The following is a 27,115-nucleotide window of genomic DNA, read 5'->3' on the forward strand; positions in this document are numbered from 1 at the left end:
TGATTTGGCTGAAATTTTTGCATGTAGAGTTTTGTTATGACTTCCAACAACTGTGTCAACTACGGTCTAAATCGGTCTTTAACCTGATATAGCTCCCATATTAACCGATCTCCCGATTTGACTTCTTGAGCCCCTGGAAGCAGCAGTTTTTGTCTGATTTGGCTGAAATTTTGCATGTAGAGTTTTGTTATGACTTCCAAGAACTGTGTCAACTATGGTCTAAATCGGTCTTTAACCTGATATAGCTCCCATATAAACCGATCTCCCGATTTGACATCTTTAGCCCCTGGAAGCGGCAGTTTTTGCCTGATTTGGCTGAAATTTTGCATGTAGAGTTTTGTTATGACTTCCAACAACTGTGTCAACTAACGGTCTAAATCGGTCTATAACCTGATATAGCTCCCATATAAACTGAGCTCCCGATTTGACATCTTTAGCCCCTTGCAGCCACAATTTTTGTCCGATTTGGCCGAAATTATGCACGTGGTGTTCTTTTATGCCTTCCAACATCTGTGTCAAGTAGGGTCTAAATCGGTCTATAACCTGATATAGTTCCCATGTAAACCGATCTGCCGATTTAACTTCTTGAGCTCTTACAAGCCATAATTTTCGTCCGATTTGGCTGAAATTGGGCATGTAGTGCTTTGTTGTGACTTCCAACAGCTGTGCCAATTACGGTTCAAAACAGTTTACAACCTGATATAGCTCCCATGTTAAACGGTCTCTCGATCATCCTTGTTCGGTTCCTAGAAGCTGTAATTTTTGCTGGTTAGAAAGAAATTTGGTTACGCAGAATCCATGGTGGTGGGTTCTCAAGATTCGGCACGGTCGAACTTAGCACGCTTTATATCAAGGTTTCATCTCCTGGGAATGCAACCGCAGTTGAGTTGCAATCCATAATCGATCCATAAGAAATGAGTTAGGAGCAAATGACTATCTGACACTCTCACACGTATGTGCATCTCCGGAGCTCTAGTCCACGCCTACGTCATTGTCTACATGGTGTGTGTCGAACAGTGGTCCTGCGCGGGAAGATCAGCAAAATTTTTGTAGTGTGAGAAAATTCTTTAAAATCACATCACACCTCTTACTCAAAAACCAGTAAGGAAAGACAAAAGTCGGGCGGTGCCGACTGTATAATACCATACACCCACCTTATAAGTACAAAGTGGGGGCTATATACACATCTGAACTGATTTCTACGAAATTCACCAGTAATGTCGAGAGACAAAAGAAAATCCTCCCTGCCAAATTTTGATAGAATCGATTAACAAATGAGCACTTTATTGCAATATATCTCAAAATCGGACGAACGTATATGTGGGAGCTATATCTAAATCTGCACCGATTTCGAGTAAACTTCTTAGACATTGTGGTAGTCGTCGACGAAAACGTTATACAAAATGTTGGTAAGATTATTCAATAAATGCACTTGCTGTGGCTCTAGTAGTGAAAATCGGGCTATATCTAAATCTGAACCGATTTCTACAAAATTCTCCAGTAATGTAGAGAATCAAGAAAAAATTCCTTTCTGCCATATTTCGATAGAATCGGTTGACAAATGACCACATTATTGCAATATTAGTCCAAATCGGACGAACATATATATGGAAGCTATATACAAATCTGAACCGATTTTGTTATACCCTCCACCATAGGATGGGTGTATACTTATTTCGTCATTCTGCTTGTAACTCCTTGAAACTCCTTTAACTATAATTGGCTATGGCAGAACATTTGTTTCACTAGCTGACATAGAATAGCATTTCAAGCGTCTCGATCTTCTGCGCTCATTCTAAAATCTCTGACACCAAGTTTCGAGGTGTCTCCCACCACTTAATCTTTCCATCGGTCTTTTGGTCTTCCCGTGTACCATCGTGTTTGCCTTCAAAAGACTTCTTTGCTGGAGCTTCTTCATCCATTCTGACAACATGACCTAGCCAACGCAGCCGTTGTATTTTGATCCGTTTAACTATTCTTTCATCGTCATACAGATCATACAGCTCGTGTTTCATACGACGCCTATATTCCCTATTAACGCAAACTGGTCCATACGAAGAATCTTTCTCTCAAATACTCCAAGCACTGCCTCATCTGCTTTCATTCGCTTTATCTCAAAACTAGATAAAGTTGCGGACTATCTGAAAGTTCCCAACTTTCTCCATTTTCTGCTCGGTTGTACAAGACGTTTTAGGAAATATACCTCTAAGACGCCATAAGGTATATATAGGGTTGCCCAAAAAGTAATTGCGGATTTTTTAAAAGAAAGTAAATACATTTTTAATAAAACTTAGAATGAACTTTAATCAAATATACTTTTTTACACTTTTTTTCTAAAGCAAGCTAAAAGTAACAACTGATAACTGACAGAAGAAAGAATGCAATTACAGAGTCACAAGCTGTGAAAAAATTTGTCAACGCCGACTATATGAAAAATCCGCAATTACTTTTTGGGCAACCCAATATATTCTTGATCGTCATGCCATTTAAAGTCGGTCTAGCCATGTCCGTCCGTCGTCTTTCTGTCGAAAGCGCTTGTAAGTGTGGGTCAGTTTGGATTGTAAATTGGCCATATCGGTCTATGTTTTGATATAGCTGCCATATAAACCGAGCTTCTTGAGCCACTAGAGGGCGCCTAAGCTGTCTCTGTTTCCCAATATTGGGAGCTTTATCTCACTCAGCAAAGAATTGTACGTTTGAGTACCTAAATGTACGAATAAAAAATATCTTCTAGTCGCCTCATATAAACTTTCATGGTACAAATTGCAACACACTTAGTACGTTTACTTCCACATGTCGTATTTTGCTCAATACTGCGATAATGTTTGTCCAATTGCTTAATTCTAACTGTTGTTGTAGGCAAAAATACGCTTTTTCGTATTTTCGGTACCACAATGTACGAATTTCGAATAGGTCATTTAGTTTCCCAAATTTCAGACTGCATCTATAAAGAAAGTACCAAATGGTACGAATTTTGGTACCAAAATGTACGAATATTAAAGAGATCTTTTTGTCGCCCCACATATATTGTCTACTACTACCTACATGCTAATTTTCAGTCCTCTATCTCTATCTGCACAAAGGGTAGCAAAATGTACGAATTATAAAAAGATCACAGTCACCCATCATATTTTTCCTAGTTGTACCTGCATACCAAATTTCAGACCTCTAGCTCCATCTGTAAAGAAAGTACAAAATAGTACCAATTTTTGTACCAAAAAGTACGAATTTTGAATAGACCATCTAGTCATACCATCATATATTTCCTAGTTGTATCGACATGCCAAATTTCAGACCTCTACCTCCATCTGTAAAGAAAGTACCAAATGATACCAATTACTGTACTAAACGTACCTTTTCACCCTCATCATCATTTTACATCAGATGTCTTTTAAATCAAATGTCAAAATTCTACCTCTATCCATTTGCCTTGTACAAAGTACACCCATTTCGTAACTTTTTGGTACATTTTTGTGTACAAATTTCCAAAAACTCTCATAGTCACCCACCTAAGGTTCCATTTAGTACCTGAGTTCCAAAGTTCAGAGCTCTAGTTCAATTTACAAAGAAAATACCAAATAGTACTAATTGCGGGACTAAACGTACTATTTCTCCCACTTCCGGTATGATTTTCCAATATATTTGTCACCAAACCTTTTTCGAGACGCTCTTTAATTTGAGCCAACGAATATAATTCTCGCCCTCTCCGTTCACGCTGGGCAAATATTTACCATTTCGTACTTTTTAGTACCAAAACGTACGAATATCACCAAATCCTTCCTTATCCATGCCTATAGCCCAACTCCAACATTCGTGCAAAGTTTCACGGTTCTAGCTTCAGCCGTTTGGGCTGCGCGATGATCAGTCAGTTAGTCAGTCAGCAATCGGTCAGTCATGCTACTCTTTTCTTTTTTTGGTAACTGCCATATAGACTGATCTCTCAATTTAAGATCTTGGGCCTATAATAGACGTATTTATTGTCCGATTTAGGTGAAATTTGGTACAGCGAGTATTGTTGGGCTACTCGACATCCATGTTTAATGCGGCCCAGATTGTTTCAGATTAGGATGTGGCTGCCATATATACCGATTTCCCGATTTTATGTTTTAGGCCAACAAAAAGTGCATTCATTTAAATTTTATTTATTATACCCTCCACCATAAGATGGGGGCATACTAATTTCGTCATTCTGATTGTAACTACTCGAAATATTCGTCTGAGACCCCATAAAGTATATATATTCTTGATCGTCGTGACATTTTATGTCGATCTAGCCATGTCCGTCCGTCTGTCCGTCCGTCTGTCTGTCGAAAGCACGCTAACTTCCGAAGGAGTAAAGCTAGCCGCTTGAAATTTTGCATAAATACTTCTTATTAGTGTAGGTTGGTTGGTATTGTAAATGGGCCATATCGGTTCATAACCTGATATAGCTGCCATATAAACCGATCTTGGGTCTTGACTTCTTGAGCCTATAGAGTGCGCAATTCTTATCCGATTGGAATGAAATTTCGCACGACGTGTTTTGTTGTGATATACAACAACTGTGCCTAGTATGGTTCAAATCGGTCCATAACCTGATATAGCTGCCATATAAGCCGATCTGGGGTCTTGACTTCTTGAGCCTCTAGAGTGCGCAATTTTTATCCGATTGGAATGAAATTTTGCACGACGTGTTTTGTTACGATATCCAACAACTGTGCCAAGTATGGTTCAAATCGGTCCATAACCTTATATAGCTGTCATATAAACCGATCTTGGGTCTTGACTTCTTGAGCCTCTAGAAGGCGCAATTCTTATTCAATTTGAATGAATTTTGGCACGTAGTATTTTGTTATGATATCCAACAACTGTGCCAAATATGGTTCAAATCGGTTCATAAACTGATATAGCTGTCATATAAACAGATCTGGGGACTTGACTTCTTGAGCTTCTAGAGGGCGCAATTTCTATCCGATTAGGCTGAAATTTCGCAAGACGTTTTTTATTGTTACTTTCAACAACTATGTCAAATAAAGTACAAGTCGGTTCATAACCTGATATAGCTGCCATATAAACCGATCTGGGATCTTGACTTCTTGAGCCTCTAGACGTCGCAATTATTATCCCATTCGCCTGAAATTTTGTACGAAGGATTCTCTCATGACCATTAACATACGTGTTTATTATGGTCTGAATCGGTCTATAGGCCGATAGAGCTCCCATATAAATCGATCTCTCTATTTTACTTCTTGAGCCCCCAAAGGGCTTAAAAAATGATTTTATTGAAAGTTCGTGTCGTTTGGATTTCGAGGGTATGGTTTAACCTCTCAAGTGGAATGCATTGGAAATTGAATACACAACGCACGTCTTCATATTTGAGTATATAAACATATGCATGAGAATCTTTTTATTTTTGTTAATGCGTGTATGCATGTGTAGATTTAACCCATATCTTATCTGTGTGTCCTTTAAGCTCTTATCGCTTCCAGCACTATCATTAACATCAACATCCACATCTGTGCCAAGTATCCAAGCTTCCACTACCAGTCCTGATGTTTAGTAACCTTCTTCAAGCTGTCATTATCACCATGAATGAGGTCCTAAGCAAACTCACACTCACGCATACCCACGCACGCATACACGCGCACGTACACACAGAGATCTACTTCTAAGGAGGCAGAAGATATATTTTAATATAAAGCGATGCCATTTTTATTTGCTTGTAGTATTATTTTCTATATGGTCCTCAGCCGTTGTATGAGTTTCAACATCTTCGCTTTCATACTTCCTTTGCCAAATTTCTATTATTTGGCTTTTACCCTGCAAACATTTTCGATCGCCAAAAAATCTTACGCGAACCTTCTAGATGAAGGTTATGATCGTGGACGAGCTCGTCTAAGAGTTGTAAACGATTCCCCCATCGTGAGGAGATGAATCTTCTGGAAGAGTGTTTCGCGAATCTTTCATATGAGTTGCTAAAAGGCAAGTAAAAAGAGTCTTGCAAGATCTTAGAATCGCTCATGAATCGTGTGGACGAGTAACGAAGGAGAGTTTTGGAAGATTTATAAAATACTCTTCTAGAAGAGTTGCGCATTACTCGCCGGGAAGAGTATAAAATAAGTATTTTAGAATATTTATAAAACAATGTTGTTTTTGTTGTTGTAGCAATTTGTTGTGTTCTATCCTTCGCCTGCTTGATTCCGATAAGTGTCCTGATCCAGGAACTCTGCAATTAAGATGGGGTGTTTCCACAGGGATCTGGGTCTGAGTCGAGTTGGTCTGGCTGGGCAGTTAAACAGGTGATATGTGTCGTAGGGTCCCTGATTGCAATCGGGACATACATCTTGAACGTCTGCATCAATCCTTTCGCTGTAGGAATTGAGGCGGCTGCATCTGTTGGAACGTAATTGAGCCAGAACTACTCTGGTTTGCCGGGGGAGGTCAATTTCTTCGGTGCAATGGGAGGCGGTCGTTCTCCAAGGACTACCTTCACCCGGTAGCTATTTTTCCGCATCTGCTTGAATATTATCTAGATCCGCTTGATATGGTCTTGATCTAGAGGTTCTCTCTTGTAGCGCTGAACCTCTCACTCTAGATCATGTAGATCTACCTTTAGGCTTCTGCGCGTCAGGTACGATTCTTAAGACGATGATTTGGATGGTCTCTGCGATAACAGCCCAAAAGGTTTTGATGAGACAGCATGTGGTTATGTATTCGCACTGGTAGGGTCTTTGTCTCTTGATGGAGGTGGTCGAAATGACAACTGAGGAGACAGCCCGTCGCAGTTCGATGGGCGGCGTTCTGACAGATCTGAATAATATTCCACTGCGTGTCACAGAGCAGACGAGACCACACTGACTTTAATTGGCTATGGCAGAATATTTGTTCCACTAGCCGAACGTAGAATGGATGGAGTTGGTCCAGATGACAACTGAGGAGACAGCCCGTCGCAGTTCGAAGGGCGGCATTCTAACAGATCTGAATTTTATTCCACTGCGTGTCACAGAACTGACGAGTCCACACTGACTTTACTTTAATTGGCTATGGCAGAGTATTTGTTCCACTAGCCGAAAGTAGAATAGCGTGCCAAGCGCCTCGATCTTCTGCGCTCGTTCTAAAATCTCTGACACCAAGTTTAGGTGGCGTCACTTGATCTTTACATCGGGCTTTTGGTTGTTGTTGTTGTAGTAGCAGTGTTTGGTACACTGAGGCGGCAGTCCTTGTCGATGAAGGAATTCATCGGGTCAATCCGGTACATACAACCGGCTGCCATGGGATTGCAGGATTGCGGGATCGGGCTTTTGGTCTTCCCGGTTTGCGTGTACCACCGTGTTTGCCTTCAAAAGATTTCTTTGCTGGGGGTTCTTCATCCATTCTGACAACATGACCTAACCAAGACCTAGACAAGACCAAACTAGCGCTGCATGACTTACTACAGACTGACCGACCGGTGAAATAAGGGATGGGTAGAGGTTTAACAGTGCAGAGATATCACCCCGCCTTAGCGAACTCCCTGATTCAGACTTGACAGCAGGGACGTGTTGGTGATGTCCTCAAATAGTTTGGCATGGCTGATCGCGTCGAATGCCTTCGATAGGTCAAATGCCACGAGAACCGTCTTATCACATGGCCTGGGCTGATTGAAGACACTGCATGTGTGTGCGGTGATGCCATGCAAAGCAGTTGTTGTGCTATTCAGTCTTCGAAATCCATGTTAATGCACGACGAATGGAAATTCTACTACGAGGCTCTGGAGGAGTAATGCCTCAAGCGTCTTTGCTACTGGTGAGAGAAGATGCGATCGGTCTGTACGACTCCCCCAAACTCAAGTCCATTCCAGGCTTCAGTAGCGAGATCACTCGGCCCATTTTCCAGACATCGGGAACTATAAGACAGTTGGAGGACAGTAGTAAGGTACTCAACTCCGGGTGAATCCAGATTCTTCACCATCAGTGTAGAGATTCCGTTGGGGACCAACGCCTTAGATGGTTTGGCGCCACGGATGACTATGCCCATTTTCCAGACATTGGGAACTATAAGACATAACTTCGCCCACGGTAAATTGTAACGGAACGGATGACATAACTTCGCCCACGGTAAATTGTAATGGCTGTTCATCGGCTCGGAGACCACCGATACGACAAATGGTTCTCCTCCTTGCCCTGTCACTCTCGGCATGCACAATAAATTGACGGTTGAACAACCAGGAGCACCTCTTCGGATAAATCACGGTTACGTCGCCAAAAGTAACTGAGGTCCTATCATCCCGTCTACCGGGGTCCGAGAGTGTTTTAACAGTAGACCACAGCTTGCCTAAACCGGTGCCTAAACGTTACATTGCTCCAAGCGTTCCAATTACAAATTCCACTTAACTTTGTTGACTACCCTGTTTATTACCAGATTCAGCTCGCTGCTTCTGGGGTTAGTGGGGTCCGTACAACAAATCCCATTACTTTCGTCTGCGACTACCACTGCCTACACAGGGAAATTGGGCCGCACTTGGAGTATTCGGCCGGCTGGTATAAAGCTAGTGGCTGCTGCGTTAATGAAGTCTCGAAATTTCCTCTTGGTAACTGGCACATCCGAGGGGGGTGTCAGTTCACTGAAGCGGAAATTGGCGTACTCTCTGAAGCCAGCCCAATCGGCCATTATCTGATCGATAAACGTCCGGCGCTCAGAGGTTTTGAATTCGGGTCAGTCGGTCGATGGTGAGAATTATGGGAAGGTGGTCTGATCCCAAAGAAATGACGGCTTGCCAGGATACGTCACACAGGAGATCAGGGGATGCAATGGAAATATCTGGCGATGTGATGGCCCCTCCTTGCCCTGTCACTCTCGGCATGCACAACAAATTGACGGTTGAACAACCTCTTCGGATCAGTCACGGTTACGTCGCCAAAAGCTATGGATTGCCTATGGATTGCCCAATCGCTATGGATTGCCCAATGATCTCGAAGAAGAGTGTTTTGCGACTCATACGGACGCACATTTGCGTAAAACTCTTCCAGAAGATTTTTATATACATCGCACTGACGAACGCTCTTCCAAAATTACGAAAAATGTTTGTAGGGTATAACAGCGTGTGTGTGTGCGTTGGTGTGTATTTGTGTGTCTGTTGTCATTTGTTGAAAGAATTTTTGGTGATTTATGGTCCCAACGATTGTGTCCTTATTCGGTTTGTTATTGTTTGACATTTATCATTGTCTTTGGCACATTTAATTTTATTGCCTAATTTTGTTGTCTTATTCCTCCTCTCTTCTCCCCCCTTGAGCCCAGTAGGAAATGGCCTTGCCTCTCTTGTGGCAAGTAATTGGTGTTGATGTTATGCTGTTTTTCGCATTGCCTAGAAAATTGATTTCCCAATTTTCTTGGATTTGTAATTGTTAATGGTTTCCCCACACCGCCTGCTCCCCTTCCCCCCCTCAATTGGCCCAAGCTATTATTGATGTCATGCAATTTCATATGGAGCAGTTTTTCTTTTTTGTGTGTGTGTGTGTATGGTAGATATGTGGGAAAATTGATAATAAATGATGTCGGAATATGTTCAAGGTTGAAGTAAATGTAAGACATTAATTAATTTGCTTAAAGAGGAAATGTGGGGGAAAAAGTAGCAGATTAATGCAAAGCTTTGAGAAGGGATATACATTCTGAAGATAATCGAGTGGTATTGTTTTATTTCACAAATTTTATTACCATGACTATTTAAGCCGATTTAGACATGTTCGTTGGTTTGTCCGTCCGTCTACTAGAGTACAGACTTCTCATTCGATTTGGCTGAAATTTGACACAAAGACTAGTTTTATGACTGCGTCATTTTCATGCGGAGGTGGTGATCCTCGTCAAACTCCTGCAGGTGAGCAAGCTCATTCTGGTCCCAAGGATCGATCGCCGCGGGAACAAGGTTGCCATTTAAAGGCGTCAATAACTCGCCGCATCATATCGCGCATCATAGGCATTAAGTTTTTGTACAAGAGTCGGTGCCACCCGTCTGCTCACTGCGACCCTCCGCTCGGTATCGCTGATTGTCCGCGACAGCCGTTGCGGCGGTGGGCGGACCCTCCCCCTTACCTGAATTTTCAAAAACGCCAGATCTCGGAGATGGGTGCACCAATTTAAGCGAAATTTTGTATGCCACCTTATGGTATCCCAATAAGTGTTCCCCCTCCCCCAAAAAACCTCACAACAGGACTCTTTCACCGCTTTGGGAAATATGGGTATCAAATGAAAGGTTTTTAAAAGTAGAATACCCACCTCCTAAAACACCACCCAACAGGGCACTTTTACCGTTTTGGGCAATATGGCTATCAAATGAGAGGTATTTAAGAGTAGAGTACATACTTGGCATAAAAAGGGGGGGTTCCCCACCCCCAAAAACATCACACAACAGAATACTTTTACCGCTTTGGCCAATATGGGTATCAAATGAAAGGTATTTAAAAGTTGAGTAAGAATCTGCCATAAAAATGTATTCCCTTCAGCAGGACATCTGAACCGATTGGGACAATATGGATATCAAATAGAAGGTATTTAAAAGTATAGTAAAAAGCTAATATAAAAATTTATTCCTTGGTTTTTGAGGCGCCCCTACTCCCTAAAAACTCCTCAAGTGGGCATATTTACCGGTTGGGACAATATGGATATCAAATGCAAGGTGTTTGGAAGTTGAATCCACATCCATTATAAGAATTTGGTCCAAGGTGTCTATGGGGCCTCTCCATCCCCAAAAACCCCCAAAACAGGCATAAATGTCCAACGTCACAAAATGGGTATAAAATGAAAGTTCTTTGAGTATTGACTACGAATCTGATGAAGACATTTGGGACATAGTCTAGGACCGGCCCACCCACTAAATGTCCTTCAATAGGATGTGTAATTCGATCGGGTTAATATGGGAATTTAACGAAAGCTCTATGACAGTAGAGTTCGAGTTTAATGTTGGTATAAGGATTCAACTTTGTGGGTCACGTCTTGCCTTTCAGCCGAACATGTAGATCTCGACATTAAAGGACTCAAAAAATTGTATTTTGGGTCTTAGAGTCGGGGGGACCGGCCCTCTCCTCTCAATAAAAACAACACCAAACTGTCATGTAGGACGGCCGAGAATATAAGTCCAAAGGCAATAGCCTTCCCCCATCCTACCAAAAAAAAAAAAAAAAAATTAAAAATTATATTTACGACATGGGACCCACAATTTATCCATCTGCTCTTTACCACATACCTGCCTTTAAGAACCGTGTCCGTCCGGTACTAGTCTAAGGATTGGATCAATGCGTTGGTCCGCCCATTGATAATGGTATGCATTGGCGGTATTCGGTCAGGCCGAATCTTATATACCCTCCACCATGGATCGCATTTGTCGAGTTCTATGCGCGGTATCTCTTTGTAGGCAAACAAAGAATATTTAATAAGAACTGTTATGCTATTGAAGCTATATCAAGTTATAGTACGATTCGGACCATAAACGAATGCTGAACATTGAAGAAGTTATTGTGTAATATTTCAGTTCATTCGGATAATAATTGCGCCTTGTAGGGGCTCAAGAAGCAAAATCGGGAGATAGGTTTATATGGTAGCTGTATCAAGCTATTGATCGATTCAGACCATATTAGACACGTGTGTTGAAGGTCAGGAGAGAAGACGTTGAACAAAATTTCTACCAAATCGGATGAGAATTGCGCCCTCTATATACTCAAGAAGTCAAGATCCCAGATCGATTTATATGGCAGTTATATCATGTTATGCACCGATTTGCGCCATACTTAGCACAGTTATTGGAAGTCATAACAAAACTCTACGTGCAAAGTTTCAGTCAAATCGGATGAGAATTGCGCGCTCTATTGACTCAGGAAGTCAAGATCCAATATCGGTTTATATGACAGCTATACCAGATTATGAACCTATTTGAATCATACTTAACAAAGTTATTAGAAGTGATACCAAAACACCACGTGTAAAATTTCAGTAAAATCGGATGAGAATTGCGCCCTCTAGAGCCTTAAGAAATCAAGACCCAAGATCGGTTTATATGGCAGCTATATCAAAACATGGACCGATTTGAAACATACTCGGCACAGTTGTTGGAAGTGATACCAAAACACCACATGGAAAATTTCAGTAAAATCGGATGAGAATTGCGCCCTCTAGAGGCTCAAGAAGTCAAGACCCGAGATCGGTTTATATGGCAGCTATATCAAAATATGGACCGATTTGGCTCATTTACAATCCCAACCGACCTACGTCAATGAAAAGTATTTGTGCAAAATTTCAAGCGGATAACTTAACTCCTTCGAAAGTTAGCGTGCTTTCGACAGACAGACGGACGGACCGACGTACGGACGGACGGAAAACGGACGGACATGGCTAGATCGAAATAAAATGTCATGACGATCAAGAATATATAAACTTTATGGGGTCTGAGATGAATATTTCGAGGAGTTACAAACATAATGACGAAATTAGTATACCCCCATCCTATGGTGGAGGTTTTAATAATAAAAGAGGGCCGATCAGGATAGAATAAGCCGATCAGGATGGAATATGACAGGTCTTAGGTAGGAGAGTACACTTTTTAGCCTCAAATTGGGACAGACACGTGAGGACCTGCGGATCTTAAAAAATGTGCTATCCCAAGTGGTAACTTTGAAGACAACCAATAAAAAAAAAATTGTGTGGATCTGAACGAGACATGTAGCCCTGAATATCTTGATCGCCACCTTCCAAATGCTAGCCCCATACTGATATAATTTAAGGTTCCGTCCCTAAACTAACTTCAAACCGGTTATGTTTGCCTACTATGGCAATTAGGAGTTCAAATAATAGGTATTTGATAGTAGAAAACAAATTTGATATCCAATTTTGAGGCGAAATGTTTGGGGATAGTCTCACCCCTAAACCAATTGCAATTGCGGCGCAAGTAAAAGAAATTTAACATTAGAGCACGATGCTGATATTTTTTCAGGGCTAAGTGCGTGGGTGGCCAAATTTGTGAATTATGGCAAAAGGGACTCAATTCTGATATCTGTTTTATTACCAATTGTTTCATTGACGACTCATCTCATAAACTTCCCCTGAACCACACTTATGTACCGACTATAGCCATATGTAGTTCAAATGAGTTTTTTAGGAGTAAAGTATGAATCTAATATCCACTTTCAGGACAAAGGGGTTGACTACTCCAATCCACCACCATGACCAAGAGAATGAAATACAAGTAACATCTTTAATGAGCGGACCCTCCCCTTATGACCGGACCCTCCCCTTATGAGCGAACCCTCCCCTTATGAGCGGACCCTCCCCTTACCAAATTTTCAAAAACACCAGATCTCAGAGATTGGTGGGGCGATTTACGCGAAATTTAGTTTGTTTATAATAACTCAAAAACAGAAATTTGCTATGCCTATTTAAGGTGGGATATCTGGGGCGGCCGCCCACCTTCAAAGCCCGACAAATGCAAATTTAAACAAATAATGACAATATTAGGCTCAAATTAAAGGTATTTTAAACTGGAGCACGCATTTTATCAGATTCGGGGTCCACCTCACCCCCAAAAAAACACCCCATACCAGACATATTTAACGATCATAGCAATATAAGGCGCAAATGAAAGAAATTTTGTAGTAGAGCACCAATACCATCAAACAGTACTTTTTTCGAGACAATGCCAGCATAGGGCTCAGATGAAATAAGAGAGTGAAAGAAGAAGCAGCGGAGTAGGCCCTGTCCAGCTATATCCTATATAACCCTGATCTCTCGTTTTAAATTCTTGAGCATCGACAGTAAGCTATTCTCGACCAAAAATATAAGAAAAACCATTCGATTTCTTGTTTTGTCCTTGCATAGATATTTTTCATTGATTTTTGAATAAAACTCCTCTATATAATGTGGTACTTCGATTTGGCTTCTTGATCACCTAAAGGCCGCAATTATTATTCAACTTGGTTGAAATTTTTTAGGTAGTGTTCTGGTAAGACTTTCAAAAGCCATGTCAGGCATTGTCAAAACCTTGGTATAACATGATATAACTCCCTATTTTCCGATTTGACATCTTGAGCCCATAGAAGCTGATTAGGCTGTAAGATTAGGCCCAGCCGAACTTTTTTACTTGTTTTTAAATGTTTTATATTTTTTTTATTTAATTTTATTATTAAAAGAATCCGTTTTTCTGCTTATATTTTTCAGATCTCCAGGACCAAGATTTGCGATAAATCAACAAAATTAAACTCGGTAAGTGATTTCCATTTTGTACTAAAGTTTTAATTATTCTCTATAAATTTAAAATTTTAGAAAATTATTTCATTCAAAATGCATTACATTTTTGTTCTTTCTAAATATTAACAAAAAAAAAAAAAAAAACAAACAAAATCTTGGATCTTCGTGTCGACAGAGAAATAGAATGAGAAGTATAAAATAAGATAAATGATCATCGCCTTAACAGGCCGGGATATGAACCTGAACACTCGAACGGAACACTCAGAATGTTTGCTTACCTTTCGAAGCTATTGACCCAACTTCCGAAAGATGCACAGAAACATGTGCATACCATGGAAGCCATTGTAGTTGAGTGGACAAAAAATCTATCGCTACAACACAAGCACATGTATTGGAAAAAGTACAGCCGAAGTACAGGGTGCCGAACTTAGTTCGTGTCGTACTTATTTCATAAAACCGTTTTCGCAATGAATTCGATTTAAGTACAACAAATACCAACGTACCCTTGAAGCCTTCACACCTAGGAGTATCCGATGAGATTTCTTTATCCAAGAAATCTAAATGGTTGGTGTTATGGTATCTTCTGGACTTACTTTTCCATTACCTAAAAATTCTTTGATCATTAAGCTCGTCTCGTATTCTCATAAAATGAGAATTATAAAATTTTTTTTTCAATAGAAATTTTGTCAATATTTTTCTTCATTTAAAAAATTTATGAAAATTATTCTGACGAAATTTTTTTTTTCAAATTTAGTTTTTATAGAAAACTAGACGAACCGGGTCCGCTCCGCTGCGCCTTCTTTAACTCTCTAATATCTTTTTATGGTTGGGACACTTCGCCCTTAATGCGGATATCGAATTCGTGCCATTGTAGCCTATGACGCTGAATGCGTTCGAATCCTGGCAGAACATGGGACAAAGCGGTGGTTATCCCCTATTAATGTTGGCAACATTTGCGAGGTACAATGCCACGCATGGTCCTTATCATTGAACTTGAATCGGAAACATTACCCAGGTGGTAATGTTTTTCCTAAGGGCAATGTTCTCATTAAGGGAGGGATGGCACCTCTGACATTTCGACTCAAATATGGATATCAAATTCGTTCTTTAGTCCCACCGGAAATGAAGTTCAGTTTAGGGGTGCTTTAGGCCGTACCCCAAAACACTTGGCTTCAAAATTGGATATCAAATTCGTTTTCTACTCCCAAATACCTTTCATTTGAGTTCCGTATTGTCATAATGGGTCAAATAACCCATTTGACGTATCTTTAGAAGGAAAAGCCTCACCCAGACTTGAACACAAATTTTAATGTCATAATCCTTCCATTTGCGTCCTAATACCTTCCATTTGAGTCCCATATAGCCATGGTCGGTTAATATGCCCATGTGGGGGTATATGGGGGTGGGTGACCTCCCATTACTTGGACCTAATGTTTTATGCCGTATTTGTAATCTACTGCCTAAAATTTTTCATTTGAATCCCATATTGACATGAACTTCGAATATAACTGTTTAGAGGAGTTTGGTGGTTGGAGGGGGAGGGGCGGGGGGGGGGCTCTTTCGCTAGTTACTTGGACCCAAATATTAATACCATATTCGTTTTTTGGTCTTCACTACCTTTCATTTGATACCCTTATTGTGCCCATCGGACCACTTTCGGATATGGGTGGCGTTTTTGGGGTAAGGGGGAGGGTCCGCCTCCACCCGATATCCAAAAATTATATAGCCTATGTTTCCTTCCTGACAAATGTACACAATCTATGAAAATTTTAAGAAAATCGGTTCAACCAAGTATCATATAGTCATAATGGGTCTAATGGTGTTTTTGAGGGTTGGCGTGTCCCCCTATACTTCGATCTGATTTTGTATGCCAGATTCGAAATCTACTCCCGAATACCTTTCATTTGAGCCCCATATTGAAATGAACGTCCCATATGTCTGTTTGGGGCAGTTTTGGGGTTGGGGCAGCCCGATGGGTACTTAGACTCAAATTTTAATACCACATTTCATATGGTACCCATATGGCGTCGATCGGTCCACTTTTGATTTTGGGTTTTGTTTTTGGCATAAGGGGGAAGGTCCTTCCCTCTTCCGATACCGAAAAATTATATAGCCTATGTTTCCTTCCAGACCAACCTACACAATATGCGAAAATTTCGAGAAAATCGGTTCTGCCATTTTTAGAGTCTATACGGAAGAAACAAACCCAGTCCCATATATCCGTGATTGGCTAATGTGTCCAGTTTGGGGGTTTTTGTGGGGGTGGGGTGACCCCCTATTCTTCGACATGAATTTGTATGCCAGATTCGTTGTCTACTCCTGCATACTTTTCATTTGTTACGCATATTGTCTTTATCGGTCCACTTTTGATTTTGGGTGGTGTTTTTGTGGTAACGGTGGAGGGTCCGCCCCCTTTCGTTATCAATAAATTATGGAGCCTATTCTTACTTCTTGACCATATTCATAATCTACTCCCGAATACCTTTCATTTGAGTCCCATATTGTCATGATCGTCAAATAAACCCATTTTAAGGGGTTTTGGGGCTGGGGCGGCCCCCCAGGTACTTGGACCCTACTTTTATTATTAAATTTATACTCTACTCTTGAATACCATTCATTTTAATCTCATATAGTCCCGATGGGTCCACTTTTATTTTTGGGTGGTACTTTTGGGCTAGGGGAAGGGTCCGCCCCCCTTGCGATATCAAAATATTATATAGCCTATGTTTCCTTCTCGACCAACCTACACAAACTGTGAAAATTTCAAGGTAATCGGTTCAGCCGTTTTTGAGTCTATATGGAACAAACAAACAAACACAAATTAATTTTTATACCCACCACCGAAGGATGGGGGTATATTCATTTTGTCATTCCGTTTGCAACACATCGAAATATCCATTTCCGACCCTATAAAGTATATATATTCTTGATCAGCGTAAAAATCTAAGACGATCTAGACATGTCCGTCCGTCTGTCCGTCTATCTGTTGAAATCACGCTACAGTCTTTAAAAATAGAGATATTGAGCTGAAATTTTGCACAGATTCTTTTTTTTGTCCTTAAGCAGGTTAAGTTCGAATATCGGAATATCGGACTATATCTTGATATAGCCCCCATATAGACCGATCCGCCGATTTAGGGTCTTAAGCCAATAAAAGCCACATTTATTATCCGATTTTGCTGAAATTTGGGACAGTGAGTTGTGTTGGGCCCTTCGACATCCTCCGTAAATTTGGCTCCGATCGGTTCAGATTTAGATATAGCTGCCATATAGACCGATCCTCCGGTTTAGGGTCTTAGGCCCACAAAAGCCACATTTATTATCCGATTTTGATGAAATTCGGGGCAGTGAATTGTGTAAGACCCATCGAAATCCTTCGTTAATTTGGCTCAGATCGTTCTAGATTTGGATATAGCTGCCATATAGATCGATCCTCCGATTTATGGTGTAAGGCCCATAATAACCACATTCATTATCCGATTTTGCTGAAATTTGGGACAGTGAGATGTGTTAGGCCCTTTGACATATTTCTTCAATTTGGTCCAGATCAGTTCAAATTTGGATATAGCTGCCATATAGACCGATTTCTTGATTTATGGTTTTGGGCCCATAAAATGCTAATTTATTGCCCGATGTCCCCGAAATTTGGAACAGTGAGTTAAGTTAAGCCCCTTGACATACTTCTGCAATATCGCACAGATCGGTCCAGATTTGGATATAGCTGCCATATAGACCGATATCTAGGTTTTAGGTTTTGGGGCCATAAAGACGCATTTATTGTCCGATGTCGCTGAAATTTGAGACAGTGAGTTTGGTTAGGCTCTTCGACGTCCTTCTTCAATTTTGCCCAGATCGGTCCAGATTTGAATATATCTGCCATATAGACCGATCTCTGGATTTAAGGTTTAGGGCCCATAAAAGAGGCATTTATTGTCCGATTTCGCCGAAATTTGGGACAGTGCTTAGTGTTAGGCTCTTCGACATGTTTATGCAACTTGGCCCAAATCGGTCCAGATTTGGATATAGCTGCCATGTAGACCGATATCTCGATTTAAAGTCTTGGCCCCATAAAAGGCGCATTTATAATCCGATTTCACTAAAAATTTGACACAGTGACTTATGTTCGGCTTTTCGACATCCGTGTCGTATACAATTCAGATCGGTATGAGGTATATGAGTATAAGGTATGAAATTTTCACCGAATTTTGATGGAAGGTGGTTTACATATATACCCGAGGTGGTGGGTATCCAAAGTTCGGCCCGGCCGAACTTAACGCCTTTTGACTTGTTAAATATAATTTTGCTGAAATGTTGATACTATAAACATTGTTGTCAATATCTTTTGCTATAGAATTGGTTTTTCAAAATTTTATTTCTAAAGAAAATTTGTCAAAATCTACTTTCTATGGAAAACTAGCTGGAACGGGCCAGCTCCGCTGCTTTTTCTTTTAGTTTCGAAAAATATTTTTGTCAAAACTTTATTTCTATCTATCTTTTTATTGAAAACTATGTCAAAATTCTATTCGGAAAGGAAAGTTAGTTTGCGTTTTTATACCCTCCGCCATGGGATGGGGCGTTTGAAATTTTGCATCAATACTTCCTTGGATTGTAAATGGGCTATACTGGTCCATGTTACTGTTTTAACTTGTTTTCTTTTATTTTCAATCGGATTCGGGTTTTGAATAAACGACCTTTTTCTTCATACTTGTAGTTTCTCAAGCATAGATTGCTATTTTCTCAAATTATTTCAAAATTATTCAGCTGTATTTTGACGCCGAAAATTGCCGATAAGAAATAAAGTAAAATAGGCGTGTTAACTTCATTTTCAAATAAAGCATAATTTGCTGGTAATTTAAACACCTTTTTCTTGCAATTCTTGCCATTACACATCTTTCGCTAACCCATCTCATATTTCCTTTTTCCACTGTGAAATTGGTCGGCTATGCTTTGACGTTGAAGTCTTTAAGGTTTACTGAGTAGAGTAGAAAGCTAGGAGGAAATTTGAGAAAACATCAAACAGTTGAAACTCTTTTGTTGGTCTTGAATCAGCAGTACGAGGTAGATATGATAAATTTCGTTTAACGAATTAAATTTGGCTTTAGTTGGCTTTATTATACAAATTTTTACTTCAACTGATAAAAAGGAGTCTTTGTTTGTTGAATTTAAAATAAAATTAGCTTCTTAAAATGCCTGCTGTACATCGATTTGCAGCTATATATTTTTGAGTAGATGGAAGCATTTTAAGTTTTAAGCCATTACAATTTTTTCCACAATTTAATGTTTTCAACATTACTTATAAAAGCATTCAGCAGAATGTATTGAAGCCTTCAAAAGGCTCATTGTAAGTATCCACACTACCTGAGAAGGAAAAAAGCTTGACCTGGTGAGAAAAATGGACATCCCCCGCCCACAGAGGCGACGGTCTTCACGGAAGATGGGATGGGGCTGTAGATTCGCAACGGAACGTATGGTGGGATTCTCAGGGAAGCAAAACCAAGGTTTGGTTGCGAAGAAATGGGAGGTCTTCCACAGGGAGGAGAAGGTTGAAGGAACTCTCCTTGGGGTAGGCATTCGTTAAGTCTCCATGACAAGTTTACTTTACTTTTATTTTAATTGGCTATGACACTAGCCGATCGTAGAATAGCGTTCCAAGCCCCTCGATCTTCTGCGCTCATTCTAAAATCTCTGACACCAAGTTTCGAGGTGTCTCCCACCACTTGATCTTTCCATCGGGCTTTTGGTCTTCCCGGTTTGCGTGTACCACCGTGTTTGCCTTCAAAAGACTTCTTTGCTAGAGCTTCTTCATCCATTCTGACAACATGACCGAGCCAACGCAGCCGTTGTATTTTGATGCGTGTAACTATGCTATCGTCGTCATACAGCTCATACAGCTCGTGGTTCATACGACGCCTATATTCTGGTCCATATATTTTACGAAGAATCTTTCTCTCAAATACTCCAAGTACTGCCTCATCTACTTTCATAAGTACCCATGCTTCAGAACCATATAACGGTACGGTGTGTGTTGTGTAGTGTAATCTTCGTCTGTCGAGAGATGCCCTTGTTTCTAAACTGCTCACTTAGTCCAAAGAAGCATCTGTTTGCCAGTATTATTCTTCGCTTAATCTCAAAACTGGTGTCATTCGTTTCGGTTACGGCGGTGCCGAGGTAGATAAAGTTACTGACTGTCTCAAAGTTGTGGTTCCCAACTTTCTCCATTTTCTTTATCTGCTCGGTTGTGTATGGATTTTTGGGAGTTGAAACCATCCATTTCGTCTGATTTCCATTTACTGCCAGACCCATTTTCACTGCCTCTCTTTCGATTCTTTCAAAGGCTGCAGTTACTACTTCCAGTGACCGACCTATGATATCGATGTCGTCGACATAGGCGAGTAGCATGTGTTCTCTTGTGATTAGTGTGCCATATCTATTCACATCTGCATCTCCTATAATTTTCTCCAACAGGATATTAAAGAGATCACACGATAGGCTGTCTCTTTGTCTGCAACCTCGTTTCGTATTAGATGGTTCGGAGAAATTCTTTCCTATTCTAACTGAGAAACGCGTATCAGCAAGTGTCAAAGTGCGGAACTTTGCTGCAACAAGGCAATGATCCGAATCTATATTCGCTCCACGGATCGATCGTACATCTAACACTCTGGATTAATGCCTTCCATCTATCACAACGTGATCAATTTGGTTCCTCGTGCCTTGATCGGGTGACAGCCATGTGGCTTTGTGAATAGTTTTATGTTGAAATCTGGTGCTACTAAGTACCATGTTTTTTGCCGCGGCGAAGTCTAACAACCTCAACCCATTACTGGACGCTATCTCGTGGAGGCTAAAATTTCCGACTGTTGGACCAAAAATGTCTTGGCATTAAAATCTCCCAGAACGATTTTAATACAATGCGGGGCGGGGCAGCTGTCATATTCTCTCTCTAGGCGCTCGTAGATAATATCCTTGGTCTGCTCGTCTTTGTCTTCCGTCGGGGCATGGGCACAAATAAGGCTGATGTTGAAGAATTTGGTTGAAGCTGGAGAAAAGGTGTTTCAGTCTCCGACTAACCACAAATCCACAGCCAAATTCATGCCTCGTTGTATGGCGGCTATAGTATAGTTCGTCACCGTTTGGTGTTGTAGTGACGCCATTCCCAGTCCATCGCACTTCATGTAAGGCGGTAATATCTACCTTGTACTTCTCTAATACATCCGCCAGCGCGTATGCTGCATCTTCTCTATAGAGAGTGCGGCATTCCAGATGCAGATTCGCCAATCATGGTCCTTTTTTCGTTTGCGTGGGTCGTCAATATTGGGGGGGGGGTCCGTTTTTACTATTCCGTTGTTTCTCATAGTAGTTCTCATAGTTTTCCGGGGGCGGGTTACTGGCCCAGAGCCCCAACCGCATTGATTTTGTGGGATTGCACATATATCCCTCGTTGTGGCGATCCGACGCTCGCCTCCAGCCGCCCCTAACCTGGGAACAGACGCTAATGTTGACCATTGGTTATTTGGAGGCGCCAACAACTGACCTTGTCATCTCGAGTATCATTGGCACCAAGTATTTAATTAAGAGCCAGTGCCACCTGACTCCTCACTGAAACTCTCCTCTCGAAAATCGCTGACTGCCCGCGGCCGCATTTGCAGCTACTCCGCATAAAAACGGAGCTTTCCGCCATTCGCAACCTGTGAACGCTCCCGGTAGCTTTCAGCTAAGCTTCCCGTGATAGCGATGGACACCACACAATTAGGAGCTCAAGGTTCCAGCCTGTGTGGTGCTCATAGTTATCCCGTATCGGCCGGGCCATGACAAGTTTAGCTAAGACTTATGCGGGACTAACACTCTCTTTTTCAATATTGGGAAAACTAGCATAGGCAAAGATGCTCATATTGAGACATCAGGCAGTGCAGTTGCAGGAGACCCAATACGGCCTAAGGAAAAGGTGGCCGACAAGGAGACCACCACCGACTTTCTCAATATTAGGAATACTAGGATAAACAAAGATCCTAATATTAAAACATCAGGCAGTGTAAGAGCGATAAACCCAACACAGTCTAACGAACAGGGATCCGACGAAGGACCCATCACCGACCTTTTTAAGATTCTGAAGACTAGGATAGGTAAAGATCCTAATATTGAAATATCAGGTAACGCAGCGACGGGAATCTCAATGCAGCCTAACGAATAGGGAGCCGACGATGAGACCTACTTCCAACAAGCCCTATTGAGTAGATGATGGTAGCCTAGAGAGCAGGGACCCGACGATGGAACCATTGCCGACTTTATCAGCATTCGGAAGACTTGGATAAGCAAAGCACCTAATACAAAAACATCAGACAGTGTAGTAACAGGAAAGTCAATGCTGCCTAAAGAGCAGGAAGCGAACAATGAGACCACCACCCACTCCCAAGAAGCCCATTTACTGGAGGACCAATGATTAAAGTTTATCCAAATAAACCTCCAGCGGAGCGAGAAAGCTACACACGCTCTAATGGAGGAAATCAGCTAGTGTAAAATTCATATTGCCTTAACTCAGAAGTCATGGACGACCCGGAACAGAGTTTATGGACTAAACCATATCAACTACCAATTATTCTATGCTAACAACGGAACTCGGCAGAGGACCTGCGTTATTTGTCACAAAAATTTAAATTATATTTTTTCTTTTTTTGTTTGTTTCTCCTTTGAGACGAGCTCGATGATCGGAGATTTTCCTTGCAAATGGAAAAGGAAAGCCAGAGATCGCAACACACACCAACCACTATGGGACACGTTTCGTCTTCGGTTAGTAGATTTTTCAAACATATTAGGTGTGACGGCTTCTAGGGTAGTACGTTGGTATGTTGCATTTGTATTATAGTTATTGCGAAAACGCCTCTATGATATGACAAATACCACAATAACCACGCTCGACAGCCTTGTCTAATAGCAGTACTTTTCCCAAGGCATGTGTTTTCGTGTAATGGTAGATTATTACGGATTACACTACTCCCATAGTATGCACATGATTCTGTGCATCTGTTGGAAGTTGTATTGATGACTTCGAAGGCTAGACAACGGCAACGGCTCTCGCCGCTGCACCGTGTGTCCAGGTTCGAATCCCGGCAGGGCTCTGCCAAATTTTTGTAATTTTTAAGTTTTTTGCCTGTTAAGGCGAAGATCATTAAATTTTACAATTTTTGTTTGTTTCTCTTTTGAGACGAGCTCAATGATTGGAGATTTTCCTTGCAAATGGAAAAGGAGAGCCCCAAGGTTGTCAACGTCGAATGCAACTGTGCTGAGACAGGGAGATGGCGGAGCTTACCTGGCATCTCTTTATTTGCCGTCCAACTCTCCGACACCGCCACCCACGTCCCAGCGGCAACAGCTGGCGAGGAAGGCAAAACAAACAGAAAATGAGGTACTAATAGGTTGCGATGCGAACTTTTACCACATTTCGTGGGACAGAATTCTTGAATACAAACGACCTGATAACACTTACTATTGGTTGGTTAGGTTAGGTTGCTAACAGGGCGCAGATATTAATCTGCCCCATGCCACTATCGACATACACCTAAGCCAGTAATCGGATTGTTGTGCGCTCTAAAAACTAAAAAGTAACCTCGAAAAAGAAAGTTGTTTCATGTCTGGTATTGTGTCCTCACTTAAGTACCGGCGTCTGTTAGCCACGAAAGCCGGGCAATGACATAGGAAATGCTCCAACGAATCATCAACTTTCCCACATGCCCTACACATGCTATTACTTGCCCCACCACTTTTGCATAAGTGAGCTCGTAGTCCTATGTGTCCCGTTAGGGCACCAAAAGTTATAGTGGCCTCCTTCTTACTTCCTTTCAGTAATAGCTTCGTCCTCTAACGATCCGGATCATCCTATAGGATTTTCGTCGTTCTACCGACCGTTTCGTTGTTCCACAATGTTGCATGCGCATTTATAATTGTAGGGTAGGTGTAGGGTATTATATAGTCGGCTCCGTCCGGTTCCTGGTGAAAGTTCAAAATGTCGAAAATTTTCATGAGTGTCCAATTTCGCCCGCAAAATTCAAAATTTTGTTGAACAATCTTAGAAAATCAAATTTTATTATCGAGAAATGTTTTCATATAAAATTTGAATTTATAAAACAAAGTTTGGGGAAAAGTTTTGTTACATTTTTACAATATTTTGGCGGTATACTAATCTAGTCATTCCGTTTGCAACATCTAGAAATATTCGCCAAAGACCCCATAAAGTATATATATTCTTGATCGTCTCGACGTTCTTAGTCGATCTTATCATGTCCGTCCGTCCGCCTGTCGAAATCACGATAGCGGTCGAACGCGTAAAACTAGCCGCTTGAAATTTTGCACAGATACCTAATATTGATGTAGGTCATTGGGGATTGCAAATGGGCCATATAGGTTCAGATTTAGATATAGTTCCCATATTAACCGATTTCCCGATTTGACTTCTTGAGCCTCTGGATGCCTCAAATTTTGTCCGATTTTGCTTAAATTGAGCATCTAGTGTTCTGCTATGACTTCCAGCAACTGTGCCAAGTACGGCTCAAATCAGTCTATAACCTGATATAGCTCCCATATAAACCGATCCCCCGATTTGACTTCTTGAGCCCCTGGAAGCCGCAATTGTTGTCCGATTTGGCTGAAATTTTGCATGTGGTGTTCTGTTATGGCTTCCAGCAACTGTGCCAAGTACAGCTCAAATCGGTCTATAACCTGATATAGGTCCCATATAAACCGATCCCCCGATTTGACTTCTTGAGCCCCTGGAAGCCGCAATTGTTGTCCGATTTGGCTGATATTTTGCATGTAGTGTTTTGTTGTGACTTCTAACAACTGTGTCAAGTACAGTCCAAATCGGTCTATAACCTGATATAGGTCCCATAAAAACCGATCTCCCGATTTGACTTCTTGAGCCCCTGGAAGCCGCAATTGTTGTCCGATTTGGCTGAAATTTTGCATGTGGTGTTCTGTTATGACCTCCAATAACTGTGCTAAATACGGTTCATATACGGTCATATAAACCCATCTCTCGATCATCTTTCTTCGGTTTGTAGAAGCTTTCATTTTTGCTGGTTTGACAGAAGTTTGGTATGCAGAATAAAATTATGCTCTTCAACTAAATTTGTTTTGTATAAATTTTTAGCAGAATCCATGGTGGTGGTTCCCACGATTCGGCCCGGCTTTCACTTGTTATTTCTCATTTCTATACCTTCCTCATAGAGTTATGAAAACATAAAACAAGTTCTTCTTTTTTTACTTTCAAGGCATCGATTTCGATGCAGCGTTTATTTTCGCTTTACTCGGTAATGTTCTTCTTTAGCTGAAGCCTATGAAGGCAGTGTAAGCGTCTTGTTGACTTTTTGCTTAAATCTGTTGTGTCGGCTGCTGCTTCGGCTGTTGTTTTGCTTCTGACTGATGTTGTTTAAAAAATAAAAGGTCAAATACTTGTTAACCCAAAACATTTAGTTAAACATTCAATTTCTTTTAACGAGCATTAACTCCTAACACCCAACAACACAACGTTCTCAGTTCCAATGGCAACGCTGATGTTGGCGTCGGCAACATAATATTCTGAAATGCTAATGAGCCGCCAGTTTCAACACCTGCTTCTTTTCTTCTTTTGACCATGTTCGGGATTTTGATGTGTGTTGCTGTGTGTGTGTTGTACATACACCGTTTTACTCTTTGAGCTTTGGGAATTTTATCCAATGTTTTCGTTTGCTCCGTCATTCCGGGGCATTGTGGGGCTGCATCATTGATGTTGCCCAACAGAGGATGGATGCTGATGTTGTTGCTATTGTCGGCCAAAAGAACAAATAAAAAAGCCGAAATCGATCTTATGGCCGGGGATGGCATAGCATCACATCAAATCGAACATACAATCCCATAGTCTCTGCATTGAAAGCCTTTTAGAAAGAAGATTCTTCTGGCCGCTGAGTTGCTTTCATTGATCGTTATCTTTCGCTTTTGGCGTACCCCCCTCCCTAGTCCTCTATTCAACTTCCTGCTTTGTTTGTATTCGATAGAATCGATTTTTGATTTCTTGCTTGCTTAATTTCCATGGCCTATGAGAATGCATTTCATTGAAATAGGTGGGGAAAGCCTCTATGGGAAAAGAGGTGCTTGTAGACTCTTCAAGATTAGGTGGCGTTTGAAATTTTCATTCATTCGCTGCCCTTTGATTGGGCTGATCAAAGAGAATTTGTTAATGAGGCCATATCAAGATTGTGACACTTTCCAATTATGAAAGTATTGGAAAGGGAATGAGTTGATGTTTTGCTTACCCAAGCATTCCATATGGGAGAGAGATATAAATGAAACAAGAGTTCGTCTATGGCGCCACATATTGAAAGAAAAAAAAAAAAACATAATATTGGGTTGCCCAAAAAGTAATTGCGGATTTTTTAAAAGAAAGTAAATGCATTTTTAATAAAACTTAGAATGAACTTTAATCAAATATACTTTTTTACACTTTTTTTCTAAAGCAAGCTAAAAGTAACAGCTGATAACTGACAGAAGAAAGAATGCAATAATAGAGTCACAAGCTGTGACAAAATTTGTCAACGCCGACTATATGAAAAATCCGCAATTACTTTTTGGGCAACCCAATATAATCTATTTGTCTAGGAACTTTTGTTGCAATATTATTTCTAAACAAGTAAAAAGGCCCGACCGAACTTTGGGGCATATATGTAAACCCCCCTCTGTCACAATCCGGTGAAAATTGGATAACCTATGCCCCAAAATTCGCCACGGACATTGAGTGGTCTAATAAATATAAGTCATTGTTCAATTTGTAGAACAAAATATAGGTCGTTTTTGTTAGCTATATCCAAATATAAACCGATCTGAACCATGTAGGACACGGATGTCGAAAAGCCTAACACAGGTTACTGCGTCAAATTTCAACGAAATCGGAAAATAAATGGGC

Source organism: Stomoxys calcitrans, chromosome 4 (genome assembly GCF_963082655.1).
Source record: "Stomoxys calcitrans chromosome 4, idStoCalc2.1, whole genome shotgun sequence".
In the NCBI taxonomy this organism is placed as follows: Eukaryota; Metazoa; Arthropoda; class Insecta; order Diptera; family Muscidae; genus Stomoxys; species Stomoxys calcitrans.